The sequence below is a fragment of the Somniosus microcephalus genome, chromosome 16 (assembly GCF_052327205.1).
Source record: "Somniosus microcephalus isolate GS21.2 chromosome 16, FLI_Smic_1.0, whole genome shotgun sequence".
Classification (NCBI taxonomy): Eukaryota; Metazoa; Chordata; class Chondrichthyes; order Squaliformes; family Somniosidae; genus Somniosus; species Somniosus microcephalus.
This window is the reverse complement of record NC_141002.1, coordinates 14,709,336-14,724,514: the sequence shown is the minus strand read 5'-3', so window position 1 is coordinate 14,724,514 and position 15,179 is coordinate 14,709,336.

Genomic DNA, 15,179 nt, shown 5'->3' with positions numbered 1-15,179 from the left:
GTCCGGACACCTTCACTTCGGAGGAGGTGCGGAAGCTCGATCAGATGGCCGACGACTCGGACCGGCGCCACACGGAGCTCATGAGCGTGGTGGGGCGCATGCCTGAGGCCATCGAGTCGCTGGCGACCAGTGTGCGCGAGTTCGGGGCAGCAACTGCCGCGACTGGCCGCATGCTAACTGATGCCGTCAAGACCCTGGCGGATGTGATGCGCGCGCACACCAGGACCAGAGGGCCACTCACTGCTGCCACACGCGCTGTCTCAGGCAGGCATCGCCAGGGCAGGCGCCGCGCTGGACCATCCCAGCAAGCCGGCCGTCGGCTGATTGCTGCGGATCCTGCAGTGCGGGCCCGGCCGAGTGCCACCGCGCCACAGCACCAGCCAGCGCATCCCAGACGCCAGCTGGCCCACATTGCACCATCCGTCGCCGCCATTCCCCCTCTGGGGCGTCAAGGGCAAGCGGCTGCAGCTGATGGTGGCCAGGCTCAGGCGCGCCACTCAGGAGACGGCCCCTCGAGGCCCAAACGCCGTGTAGGCCGCCCCCCAGTGGCATCTGGCGGAAGGGCATCTGAGCCTCAGGCGCCTTCCCCCAGCCTCGCAGCAGCCACTGGGCAGAGCTTGCGAAGGAGCAGCAGGCAGGGCAGGGGAGGCAAAATGCTGGCCAAGGTCTCGCCCTCGCGGGCCACTCAGTAGAGGGTGTGGCCAGCTTTCCTTTAATATGGCGGTGGCCATCTTTATTTTGCCCATGGTTGTGCTTTTGGAGGGCTTTTTTTTTGCGTTAGGCCGACGTTGAGGCCCGGTTTCAATAAAGGTGGAGTGGCTCCTCCCCAGTTTGTGGGAGTGAGTCGTTTGTTGGGCTTTTTGTGGGGCCCGTTTATTGTTTTTGGGGATTCATGTGGGAAGGGCTTTTCATTTTTGTTTAATAAAAAATTATCTTTATTCATGCAGTCTCCATGGTTGTTCTTCTTAGTGTTTGTTGGCTTCGCCGGCTGAGGGCTTGCGGAGCGGCTGCATTCATCTTCCCTCATGGCCCCTGGCCATTCCCTGACAGGGGGCTTAGAAGTACCGTGTAATAAGGTGGCGTCGTGCGGCCCTTGGCCCTGGTCGCTCCCTCCTGGGAACGTACTCCTGCTCCTCCTCCTCCTCCTCCTCCTCATGCTCCTCCTGCTCCTCCTCCTGAGGTGCTGGTCCAACGTCAGGTGGCAGTGCCTGAGTCCTGCGGATAGCCAGGTTGTGTAGCATGCAGCAAACCACCACAAATTGGGAGACCCGGTCCGGCGAATACTGGAGAGCTCCTCCGGAGCGATCAAGGCAGCGGAACCGCTGCTTGAGGACCCCAATAGTTAGCTCGATGATGTTGCGGGTGGTTTGATGGCTCTCGTTGTAGGCCTCTTCAGCAGCGGTCCTGGGCGCGCGGAGCGGGGTCATGAGCCAGGTGCACAAAGGATAGCCTTTGTCCCCGAGTAGCCATCCTCTTGGGGGAGGCTGTGCCTGGAACATGTCATGCACAGTACTCTGCCGCAGGATAAAGGCATCGTGGCTGCTGCCTGGGAAGCTGGCATTGACTGCCATGATGCGCTGCTTGTGGTCACAGACCAGCTGCACATTCAGAGAATGGTAGCCCTTCCTGTTGCGATACTGCTCGCCATGCTCCAGAGGGGCCCGCAAAGCCACATGCGTACAGTCAATGGCGCCCTGCACCAAGGGGAATTCCCCGAGTCTGGAAAATCCCAATGCGCGCTGATGCTGGCTCTCCAGGGCCATGGGGAAGGAGATGAATTGGCTTCTCCTTCTGAACAGTGCTTCGGTCACCTGGCGGATGCAGCGATGCGCGCCGTACTGGGAGATGTTTGCTATGTCCCCAGCAGCGTATTGGAAGGAGCCGGTGGCATAGAAGTTCAATGCCACTGTCACCTTCACTTCCACCGACAGAGACGTCCTGCACCTGAGCTTTGGCCGCAGATCTCGGCGAAGCAGGTGGCAGATCTCTGCAATCACCTCCTTTCGGAATCGGAGCCTTTTAACACATCGCGCGGCACTCATGTTTAGGTAGGAGCGCTGCTGGCGGTATAGCCTGACTGGGTAAGGCCTACGTGGCCGACGCCTGTAGCCCCCTCTGCCTCTAGCCAGGGCTGCCCCTCTCACAATACGTCTGCGAGCCCTACGGACATGGAGCTGCAGCTCCGCGTTGGCACCCCATGCAACCCCCATCAAATCCTGGCAAACACTCTAATTTCCAAATGGCCACTTGCAGCGCTGTTGCCTGAGTCCAAAAATACCTGGCTCTTGCTGCTTGAAACCAGTTAGCTATCCTCCTTGTTGTGTCTCCAGAAATGCGTTGCACAAGACTGTTTTCTGAAATAATGGATGGCCTTTATACTGGAGAGGACGTTCCCTTTAATTAGCGCCCCCCGGGGCCCGCGCTGGTTGTGTTGCGTTCCTTTTTCCAAACGCTCCGGCCGCCCGCCGCACAATGGGGCGGTCCGACTGAAGTTTGCAATCGGGGCGGCCAAAGGGCGTTGCACGAGGATGTGACGTCATTTTCTGCGCGCGCATCCGGGCGGGCGCTAAACTTTGCGCCGGCGCTAACGGGCAACTTAATTTGGGGCGGGGCGCAAACTGCGCTGCGCCCGGGCGCTACACGCATAGCGCCCGGAAATCACTTCTCTTAAGGCGCTAACTGCTGGCGCAAGCAACTGAAAATCTAGCCCCTAATTTATTGTAATTTCAACTAATTGTAAAAAGGTGATGGGTTTTTAAAAATTTATTTAAAGTTTTAATATGTTTTTTCATTGATCTCCATTCATATATTTGACAGGTCTATCTGTCAAGTGTATGAAGGGAGATTCCCTTCTTCTATTGGCTGGCCTGGCCCACGTGATCCCAGGGACGCTTGCGAACTGCATGTGCCCCTGGGATACGTGGGCCCTGCGCACTTGGAGTTTGGAGAGGCCCAGGAGCGGAAGTGTAGCCGCCCCGGGAGCCCTCAGGTAAGTTTGTAGATTTTTCCAGATCGGAGGCCTCCGCACGCAGGAGGCCTCCGTTCGGAAAATACAGCCCAATATGTTTTGATATGAGAAACGTGACGACTAGTGTCTGTGTGCCTAAGAGAATGAGCACAACTGGAAGAGACTTCTTGAGCCAGCACAATCGCGGAATCTTGCAATTTCAACCGGGGGCGTGCCCATTTTGTGGGCGTGCCCTGATTTGGCCGAACAGAATCTTGAACCAGCATAAAAGGTCACGGAAAACACAAAAGTATAGTGTATGTACCTTTAAGGGGAGAACTACTTTTTACAGCTCCTGTATACTGTAGTACCGGCAGTGACCACACCTGTATATAAACCCTGAGTAGGGACCTGTACAGTTAGTTTTAGAGTAACCCTCATCCAGTAAACACCTGTTGATTGTTCCCTGCAGTCTCTTGTCTAATTATTGAAGGACACACAACATCAAGATACACGGATCTAACATTGGCGACGAGAAGATTCAAACCTACCTGCAACTCTGCATCACCTCCCAGGGATTCGCTCCTGGAGAACAGTGAAAGAAGAAGGCCGAGTCCAGAAGCACGGGCGTCGACCATCCAGCAGAGACTTGAGCATCGCAGGGGAGGCTGTTGAGAGCTGGGCTTGGTTCTCCAGTCACGGTGGTCCAGTGAAACGGGCTGGCAACAGGTACGGCGCAGACCCTTCCCGGACAGTGGCGGCTAGAGCCGACCGACAGCACAGAAAAAGGCCGAGCAGCGTCGACGGGAGAAGAGAGAGGGTAGAGCGCACAGGGCGCAGCCGGTGTTCAGGACTGAGCGGCGTCAACGAGAGAGAGCAGAGTGTAGCCGGTGTTCAAGGGCCGAGCAGCGTCAACGAAAGAGAGGCACGCAGGAAAACACGCAGCGCGCAGCCAGTGTTCAAGGGCCGAGCAGCATCAGCGGGGAAGAAAGGAAAGCGCGGGAGACGCCATTTTGAGCTGCAGCGGAGAAGAAGGGAGAGCGCGGGAGACGCCATTTTGAGCCACAGTGGAGAAGAAGGGAGAGCGCAGGAGAGGCCATTTTGAGCCAGTCTGACCACACCCAGGGATGCCGAAGAGTGGCAGTGTCACAGCGTTCGACAATGAAGTCGAAGATTGGACGACATATGTCGAACACATAGAAGTGTACTGCAAGGCAAATGAAGTGCCAGATGACAGGAAAGCGCTGGTATTGTTGAATTCAATGGGTGCAAAAATGTATGGCTTACTGCGAAACCTAGTAACCCCAGAGAAGCCAGTGGAAAAGGATTTTGAAAACATAGTGTCAATCCTACAGGACCACTTAAACCCCACACCGCTGCTGATAGCAGAAAGATTTAAGTTTCACAAAAGGAACCAGCATAAAGATGAAAGTAATGCTGAGTATTTAACGGAACTGTGCAAGCTATCGAAACACTGCCAGTTTGGAACGGGACTAGCAGGTACCTTAAGGGATAAGTTTGTGTGTAGGCTTCAAAGTGAAGGAACCCAGAAACGGCTTAGAGTCATAGAGTCATAGAGTAATACAGCACGGATAGAGGCCCTTCGGCCCATCGTGTCCGCGCCGGCCATCAAGCCCTGTCTAATCTAATCCCATATTCCAGCATTTGGCCCGTAGCCTTGTATGCTATGGCATTTCAAGTGCACATCCAAATGCTTCTTAAATGTTGTGAGGGTTTCTGCCTCCACAACCCTTTCAGGCAGTGAGTTCCAGACTCCAACCACCCTCTGGGTGAAAAAGTTCTTTCTCAAATCCCCTCTAAACCTCCCGCCCTTTACCTTGAATCTATGCCCCCTAGTTATTGACCCCTCTACTAAGGGAAAAAGCTCCTCAGCATCCATCCTATCTATGCCCCTCATAATTTTGTACACCTCAATCATGTCCCCCCTCAGCCTCCTCAGCTCCAAGGAAAACAAACCCAACCTGCCCAGTCTCTCTTCATAGCTGAAGCGCTCCAGCCCTGGTAACATCCTGGTGAACCTCCTCTGCACCCTCTCTAACACGATCACATCCTTCCTGTAGTGTGGCGACCAGAACTGCACACAATATTCCAGCTGTGGCCTAACCAGTGTTTTATACAGCTCCATCATAACCTCCTTGCTCTTATATTCAATGCCTCGGCTAATGAAGGCAAGTATCCCATATGCCTTTTTTACCACCTTATCCACCTGTTCCGCCGCCTTCAGGGATCTGTGTACTTGCACACCCAGATCCCTCTGACCCTCCGTCTTGCCTAGGGTCTTTCCATTCATTGTGTATTCCTTTGCCTTGTTAGTCCCCCCAAAGTGCATCACCTCGCACTTTTCCGGGTTAAATTCCATTTGCCACTGTTCCGCCCATCTGACCAACCCATCTATATCGTCCTGCAGACTGAGGCTACCCTCCTCGCTATTTACCACCCTACCAATTTTTGTATCATCCGCGAACTTACTGATCATACCCTTTACATTCATAGCCAAGTCATTAATGTAGACCACAAACAGCAAGGGACCCAGCACCGATCCCTGTGGTACCCCACTGGCCACAGGCTTCCAGTCACAAAAACAACCTTCGACCATCACCCTCTGCCTTCTGCCACTAAGCCAGTTTTGTATCCAATGTGCCAAGGCACCCTGGATTCCATGGGCTCTTACCTTCTTGACCAGTCTCCTGTGTGGGACTTTATCGAAGGCCTTACTGAAATCCATGTATACCACATCCACTGCGTTACCCTCATCCACACACCTAGTCACCCCCTCAAAAAATTCAATCAAATTAGTCAGACATGATCTTCCCTTGACAAAGCCATGTTGACTATCCCTGATTAATCCTTGCCTCTCCAAGTGGAGACAAATTTTGTCCCTCAGGATTTTTTCCAATAATTTTCCTACCACTGATGTTAGGCTCACTGGCCTGTAGTTCCCCGGTTTTTCCCTACTACCCTTCTTGAATAATGGTACTACATTAGCGGTTCTCCAGTCCTCTGGCACATCCCCTGTGGCCAGAGAGGTCCTGAATATATGTGTTAGAGCCCCTGCAATCTCCTCCTTTGCCTCACACAGCAGCCTGGGATACATTTCATCCGGGCCTGGGGATTTATCCATTTTTAGGCCAGCTAAAACCGCCAATACCTCCTCCCTCTCGATGTTAATATGTTCGAGCATATCACAGTCCCCCCGCCCTATTTCTATGTCTACATTGTCCTTCTCCATAGTGAAAACAGATGCAAAAAATTCATTTAGAACTCCTCCTACATCTTCCGGCTCCACACACAGATTGCCACTTTTGTCCCTAATGGGCCCTATTTTTTCCCTAGTTATCCTCTTACCCTTAATATACTTATAAAACATCTTCGGATTTTCCTTTATTTTGCTTGCCAGTGTTATTTCATGGCCCCTCCTTGATCTCCTAATTTCTTTTTTAAGTATCCCCCTGCACTTTTTGTACTCCTCTAGGGCTTCCTCCGTCTTTAGCCTTTTGTATCTACCAAAAGCCCTCCTTTTTTTCCTAATCCATTCTCGTATATCCCCTGACATCCAAGGTTCCCTGTGGTTTTTGGAACCACCCTTGACCTTTACGGGAACATGTTGCCATTGTATGATCTCAATCTCCCTTCTGAAAGCCTCCCATTGCTCCGATGCGGATTTTCCTACAAGTAGCTGATCCCAGTCCATTTTGGCCAGATCCTGCCTTATCCTATTAAAATCGGCCTTCCCCCAATTTAGAACCTTTATTTCCGGCCCATCCCTGTCCTTTTCCATGGCCACCTTAAATCTTACCATATTATGGTCACTATCACCAAAGTGCTCACCTACTAGCACTTTTTCCACTTGGCCGGCCACATTCCCTAGAATTAGGTCCAGTACCGCCCCCTCTCTTGTAGGACTTTCTACATGCTGGCTCAAAAAGCTCTCCTGGATGCACTTTAAGAATTCTACACCATCTGAGCCTTTCACACTCTGACTATCCCAGTTAATATTGGGGAAGTTGAAATCCCCCATTATTATTACCCTATTATTTGCACATTTCTCTGAGATTTGCCTACATATCTGTTCCTCTATCTCCCCCTGACTGTTTGGAGGCCTATAGTACACTCCCAGCAAAGTGCTTGCCCCCTTTTTGTTTTTAAGCTCCACCCATATGGCCTCATTAGAGGACCCTGCTAATATATCATCCCTCCTTACTGCAGTAATTGACTCCTTAATTAATATTGCGACACCCCCTCCTCTTATACCTCCCCCTCTGTCTCGCCTGAAGATTCTGTACCCCGGAATATTGAGCTGCCAGTCTTGCCCTTCCCTCAACCATGTCTCCGTGATAGCAACAATATCATACTCCCATGTGTTTATCAACACCTTCAGTTCATCCACCTTATTTGCAAGACTCCTTGCATTAAAATAGATGCCATCCAGCCTTGCCCTTATATATTTGCCCTGTCTACCAAGCTGACTTGTTTTTTTCTCTATAATTGGCAGCACATCCCCCCCTATTTCAGCTCCCCTCTGTATCCCATCCCCCTGCCAAGTTAGTTTAAACCCCCCCCAACAGTGCTAGCAAACCTCCCCGCAAGGATATTTGTCCCGCTCTGGTTCAGGTGCAACCCGTCCGACTTGTACAAGTCCCACCTTTCCCAGAAGCAGGCCCAGTGATCCAGGAAAGTAAAACCCTCCCCCCTACACCAACTCTTTAGCCACGCATTCATCTGCTCTATCCTCCCATTCCTATACTTACTAGCACGTGGCACTGGGAGTAATCCAGAGATTACAACCTTTGAGGTCCTGCTCCTTAATCTGTTACCTAGCTCCCTAAATTCTTGATGCAGGACCTCATCCCTCTTTTTACCTATGTCGTTGGTACCAATGTGGACCACGACCATTGGCTGTTCACCCTCCCCCTCCAGAATGCCCTGCAGCCGCTCAGTGACATCCTTGACCCTGGCACCAGGGAGGCAACAAACCATCCTGGATTCACGTCTACGGCCACAGAAACGCCTATCTGTTCCCCTTACTATAGAATCCCCTACCACTATTGCTCTCCCACTCTTTTTCCCCCCTTCCTGGGCAGCAGGAGCACCCCCAGTGCCAGGAAGTTGGCTGCTGCTGCCTTCCCCTAGTGAGTCATCCCCCTCAACAGTATCCAAAACGGTATACTTGTTTGAAAGGGGGATGCCCGCAGGGGTTCCCTGCACTACCTGCCTGCCTTTGTTGCTCCGCCTGATGGTCACCCCCTGTGCTGCCCTGCCCTGAGGCGTGAACAACTCGCTAAACGTGCTATCCACGAGCCTCTCAGCATCGCGAATGCTCCAAAATTCATCCACCTGCAGCTCGAGCGCCGCAATGCGGTCTGCAAGTAGCTGCAGCTGGATGCATTTCCCGCACACATGGTCGTCAGGGACACTGGCAGCGTCCCTGATTTCCCACATAGAGCAGGAGGAGCAGAACACGGGTCTGAACTCTCCTGCCATGACTTACTCCTTCAATTAATTAAAAAATTTATTCAATACCCCAGTTACAGGTATACTCTAGGGCGCTTTATTTACCAACTGTCCCCACTACACCAGAGACCCTAGAAATTTAACACCACAGAAGTCAAGCTTGTATTGAAAAGAGAGAACTACTCACCAACCAATCACTTACCTGCTCCCTGGTGACGTCACACACTGATTACTTTTTACCTCTCTCCTCTGCTGTTGATTTGGTGGGCCTCTGCCTTGGCGCCGGTTTTTATACCGGGCTCACCTCCTCCGCTGCTGCTCTCCCCCGAACTGGTCGGGCCTCTGCCTTGGCGCCGGTTTTTATACCGGGCTCACCTCCTCCGCTGCTGCTCTCCCCCGAACTGGTCGGGCCTCTGCCTTGGCGCCGGTTTTTATACCGGGCTCACCTCCTCCGCTGCTGCTCTCCCCCGAACTGGTCGGGCCTCTGCCTTGGCGCCGGTTTTTATACCGGGCTCACCTCCTCCGCTGCTGCTCTCCCCCGAACTGGTCGGGCCTCTGCCTTGGCGCCGGTTTTTATACCGGGCTCACCTCCTCCGCTGCTGCTCTCCCCCGAACTGGTCGGGCCTCTGCCTTGGCGCCGGTTTCTATCAGAAAAGGATCTTACGCTGGACAAGGCTTTCAGCATTGCAGTACCACACAAAGCAGCCGCACGGGGCGCTGCAGAGATACAACGGAGACCGCAAGAATATGGCACAAATGAAATGTCATATGGAACAGTGAAGTGCTATCGCTGCGGCAGAACAACACACGACCATAATGATTGCTGGTTCAAGGACAAAGAGTGCAGACAGTGTGGAAAAGTAGGACACATAGCAAGAGTCTGCAGGTCGGTAAAGAAAACCAGCAGCAAGAAATCTCCACAGGAGAAGTACAAGAAGGTACATAAGGTGACGGAGAGTAGTTCAGACGAACAGAAAAGTGATACAGACTCCGGAAGCAAGGAGCTGGGTTGTCTGAAACTACATAATGTGATCAAAATGGAGGATCACCAAACTATCTGGCTCATGCTCAAGATAGCAGGAGTCCAAGTGAAAATGGAATTGGACACAGGATCAGCCCTAACAGTCATAAACCGAAGGGACTACAAGCGGCTATTCTCACATATACCCTTGAGAGATACAGAGATTGTCTTGAAGACGTACACGGGGCAAAAAGTCTACCCCAAAGGAAAAATAAGGGTGAACGTAATATATAACGGCAAGGAAACACCAAAAATGGACCTATATGTATTGCCAGATGGAGGACCACCACGACTAGGACGTGAATGGATCCGGAAGATACAGCTAGATTGGCATTCCATACAAGCACTGACTGTAGATGCCAAAAAGGATGACGACGTCACACCTGGACGACTGTCAAAAATGCTAACTGACGCACAAGAAGTGTTCCAGGAGGGACTCGGAACACTAAAAGGCATAACAGCGACGATCAAAATAGAGGAAAATGCAAGCCCAAAGTTTTTAAGGCCAGACCGGTGCCTTATGCGATCCGCCCAGCCGTCGAAGCAGAGCTGGAAGGTTTGGAATGTTCAGGAGTACTGTCCAAAGTGGACTGGAGCAAGTGGGCTACACCCATCGTTCCTGTAATGAAGAGGTCGTTGAGTAATACGCCTGGGGAACCAAAGAACGTTCGCATCTGTGGGGACTTTAAGGTGACAGTGAACCCAGTCCTTCACATGGTACTATATCCGCTTCCGCGGATTGAAGATATTTTCGCCTCGCTATCTGGAGGGAAACGCTTCACTAAGATTGATCTGGCCCAGGTGTACCTGCAAATGGAGGTAGAAGAAGCCTCGAAACAGTACCTCACGATCAACACTCATAAAGGTCTCTACCAAAACAACCGGCTGGTGTTCGGGGTAGCATCAGCTCCGGCTATTTGGCAAAAGGCAATGGATCAAGTCCTGCAAGGGATTCCAGGGACCCAGTGTTATTTGGACGACATCCTGGTCACGGGCGAAAATAACAGTGATCACCTTGCCAACCTGGAGCAGGTGCTCACTAGATTGAAGGAATATGGGCTCCGAGCTAATCGACACAAATGCGAGTTTTTCCAGAAGCAGATCTCGTATTGTGGCCACGTTATTGATGAAGAGGGGTTACATAAGTCTCCTGAAAAGATTGAGGCAGTAGTCAAGGCTCCAGCACCGGAAAATGTGTCACAACTGAGGTCGTTCCTCGGGCTGGTGAACTACTACCACAAGTTCTTGCCGAATTTGTCTACAGTACTACACCCACTGAACACCCTACTGCAAACGGGGGTACCATGGAAGTGGAATGACGAATGTAAACGAGCTTTCCAGAAGTGCAAAGAATTGATCACATCAAAAGAGGTGTTGGCTCATTTCAACCCAGCACTAGCAATTTGGTTGGCGTGTGATGCATCACCCTATGGCATTGGAGCGGTGCTGTCGCACAAATTCCCGGATGGCTCGGAGAGGCCAGTAGCCTTTGTGTCTCGGTCACTAACCTCAGCCGAGCGTAACTACGCCCAGATTGACAGGGAGGCCCTCAGCCTAGTGTGGGGAGTGAAAAAGTTCAACCACTATCTGCACGGGCAGAAGTTCACCTTGCTGACTGACCACCAACCACTTGTCTCCATCTTTAATCCAAAGAAGGGCGTTCCGGTGATGACTGCGCAACGGCTACAAAGATGGTCCCTTTTTCTAGGGGCGAACCAATATGAAATCGAGTATAAGGGCATGAAACAGCATGGAAAAGCTGATGGGCTATCACGCCTGCCACTGCCTACTGCGGAGGAAGCACCAGCAGTGGACCCTGTCGAAATATTTTATTCGACTATAATTGAACGCTTGCCAGTAACTAACGCTGATATAGAGAAGGAGACCCGAAATGACCCGACACTGTCTCGGGTATATGACTTGACGGTGAAGGGATGGCCAACACATGGCGACTCACTGTTGCCAGCATTCTCATCCAGAAGAGAACAGCTGTCAGTATGCCAGGGGACCTTGATATGTGAATCCCGAGTGGTAATTCCACCCAAGTTAAGGGAGAGAGTGCTCAATGAGCTTCACGAAGGCCATCTGGGAGGGGTGAAAATGAAAAGCCTTGCTAGGGCTTATGTGTGGTGGCCGGGGATCGATCAGCAAATCGAGGACCTGACAAAGAGCTGCTCAGGATGCCAGAAGGTCCAAAATGCACCACCACATGCCCCTCCACACACATGGGAGTGGCCCTCATCTCCATGGCAACGGGTGCATATTGATTTTGCTGGTCCATTCATGGACTCAATGTTTTTAATAGCCGTGGATGCGCACTCGAAATGGCCTGAGGTGATCAAGATGTCCTCCACCACCACGGAGAAAACGATTGCAGTCCTACGGACCATATTTGCCAGGAACGGCTTGCCAGAGCAGATTTGCTCTGATAACGGACCACAGTTTGTGTCCGAAGAGTTTCGAAGATTTATGAGAAGGAATGGGGTAAGGCATTACACATCCGCCCCGTATCATCCAGCCACAAATGGATTGGCTGAGAGGTTCGTACAAACCTTTAAAAAAGCAGTAAGGGCCATGTGCGAGGACGACATTCCACTGCAGCATAAGGTGGACAATTTCCTGTTAGCCTACAGAAATGCGACACATGCAGTCACCAACCAGACCCCGGCCATGATGTTCTTTAACCGACGGTTGAGATCTCGCCTGGATTTGCTCAGACCAAATGTACGAAGAGATGTTGAGAATAAGCAATTCCAGCACATCAATGAGAAGCCGACAAGGAGCTTCAATGTAGGGCAACCAGTCTTGGCCCGCGACTACCGAACAGAGAAATGGCAACCAGGAACGATATGCACACGGCAGGGGCCACTAATGTACACAGTGGATGTTCGGGAGAACATTGTGAGACACCATGTCGACCAGATCCTAGAGTCACAGGAACGAGTCAACCCCATGTCTCGCGTACCTGGTGATGAACCCGACATACAGGTAGCATCTACCCCAGAAACAGTAGCATTGGAAGCTGATGAACCAACCGACGACAGGGGGCCAGAATCACCTCCGCACCAAGAGCAAGACACTCAGGAAAGGCGCTATCCAGAAAGGATCAGGAAGCCGCCCCAAAGACTGAATTTATAAATAGACTATTTTCTGTTAATGTTGCATGTTAAAAGTGTTAATTGTAATTAGTTGATATTTAATTGTTAAATGAATGTTATGGTACTGTTAATCTAAAAGGGGAGGAATTGTAGTGTATGTACCTTTAAGGGGAGAACTACTTTTTACAGCTCCTGTATACTGTACTACCGGCAGTGGCCACACCTGTATATAAATCCTGAGTAGGGATCTGTACAATTAGTTTTAGAGTAACCCTCATCCAGTAAACACCTGTTGATTGTTCCCTGCAGTCTGTTGTCTAATTATTGAAGGACACACAACATCAAGATACACGGATGTAACAAAAAGTAAGTGGTTTTGGGCCTAACTCACCTACGTTTAAAATGTTGTCCCACTCCCCAACAATGCCGCCTTTCGGATGAGACGTTAAACTGGGATCCCGTCTGCGCTCTCAGGTGGATGCAAAAGATCCCACGGCACTGTTTCGAAGAAGAGCAGGGGCAGTTCTCGCCGGTGTCCTGGCCAATATTCATCACTAAAACAGATTATTTGGTCATTATCACATTGCTGTTTGTGGGACCTTGCTGTGTGCAAATTGGATGCCACGTTTCCCACATTACAACAAGAAGTATTTAATTGGCTGTGTCCAGTCCTCCACATGTGCGAAACCTGAGGTTGTGAAAGCGCTATATAAATGCAAGTTCGTTCTTTCTTTCTGTCCATTTTCACCTTTAACCCTTTCTCCTCCATCTGTTTATCTCAAAAGGTGGATTATCACACCATTTACTCTGTGGGGCCAATGCAGATTTCTCAGTCTCTCTTTTTTAAAATTCGTTCATGGGATGTGGGCATCGCTGGAAAGGCCAGCATTTATTGCCCATCCCTAACTGCCCTTGAGAAGGTGGTGGTGAGCCGCCTTCTTGAACCGCTGCAGTCTGTGTGGTGAAGGTTCTCATCTTTTAACTGAGAGGGGTTGTCTCTCATTCATTCTCAAGTTCCCCAACACAACCTTTGTTTGGCGGCGGAGTGGGTCTAGCTGAAGTGCTCTTGCAGAGAGCTGGCACGGGTTCAATGGGCCGAATGGCCTCCTTCTGTGCTGTAAACATAGAAACATAGAAGATAGGAGCAGGAGTAGGCCATTCGGCCCCTCGAGCCTGCTCCGCCATTCAATGAGACCATGGCTGATCATCCAAATTCAGTACCCTGTCCCTGCTTTCTCCCCATATCCCTTGATCCCTTTAGTCTTAAGAAATATATCCAACTCCTTCTTGAATATATTTAATGAATTGGCCTTTGCTGCCTTCTGTGGTAGAGAGTTCCACAGGTTCACCACTCTCTGGGTGAAGAAATTCCTCCTCATCTCTGTCTTAAATGGCTTACCCCTTATCCTCAGACTGTGACCCCTGGTTCTGGACTCCCCGACCATCGGGAACATCCTTCCTGCATCTAGTCTGCCCAGTCCTGTCAGAATTTTATAAGTTTCAATGTGATCCCCTCTCATTCTTCTAAACTCCAGTGAGTATAAGCCCAATCGACCCAATCTCTCCTCATACGTCATTCCTGCCATCCCAGGTGTCAGCCTGGTGAATCTTCGCTGCACTCCCTTCATGGCAAGAACATCCTTCCTCAGATAAGGCAACCAAAACTGCACACAATACTCAAGATGTGGTCTCACCAAGGCCCTGTACAACTGCAGCAAGACATCCTTGTTCCTGTACTTGAATCCTCTCGCTACGAAGGCCAACATACCATTTGCCTTCTTAACCGCCTGCTGCACCTGCATGTTTACCTTCAGCGACTGGTGCACAAGAACACCCAGGTCTCGTTGCACTTCCCCTTCTCCCAATCTATTGCCGTTCAGATAATAATTTGCCTTCCTGTTTTTGACACCAAAGTGGATAACCTCGCATTTATCCACGTTATATTGCATCTGCCATGCTATGATTCTATATCCATGGGTTTTACTGTCTGCCTGTTCTCCCCCCTGCTCATTTCCACTCAGTTGTCACTCTACTTCATTTTCAAACATTTCACTTTGCCCTTCAGTGTGGGTGGTATCCGCTGGGTGTTGGTGCTTTTATGTCGCTGTGTAGGAATGGTCAAATCCCTATCTAGAGATTGAGTTCGATGCAGGCAATCAATCAAAAAGGTTTTTAATGTCAAACTAACGAGTTTAAACAGATTGATGCAAGAGAACTATGAATACAGGTCTTAACAGGTCGGAGGCTCCACGAGGACTGCTCGGCGGTCCCGTGGATGGCGTCATGACGTCATCACGTTTTTCCCGCGTTTGGGTGATCACGTGATTAGCGGCATGACGTCATCGTGTTTGCCCGCGCTCTTAAAGGGACCACGCACTGTACATGCAAACAGTATATACAATGGTACAGATTTAGTCTGTAGCTAACACATCGTTAAAGGGAATTATGTACAGTTGTTCAGAGTCCCTCAGTGGCTCTGCCACATGCGCCCCCCCCCAGAATTGTCTTTAACGGAAAAAATCAAACGGTGAGGGGGTCTGACAAGCCTGCCAGAACGACTCCTGTATTCCCGAAGCGGAAGCTGTTGGACGGCGGGCGGTCTGGCGGGTGGTTGCACTTGTTCTGGCGTGATGACGGTGGG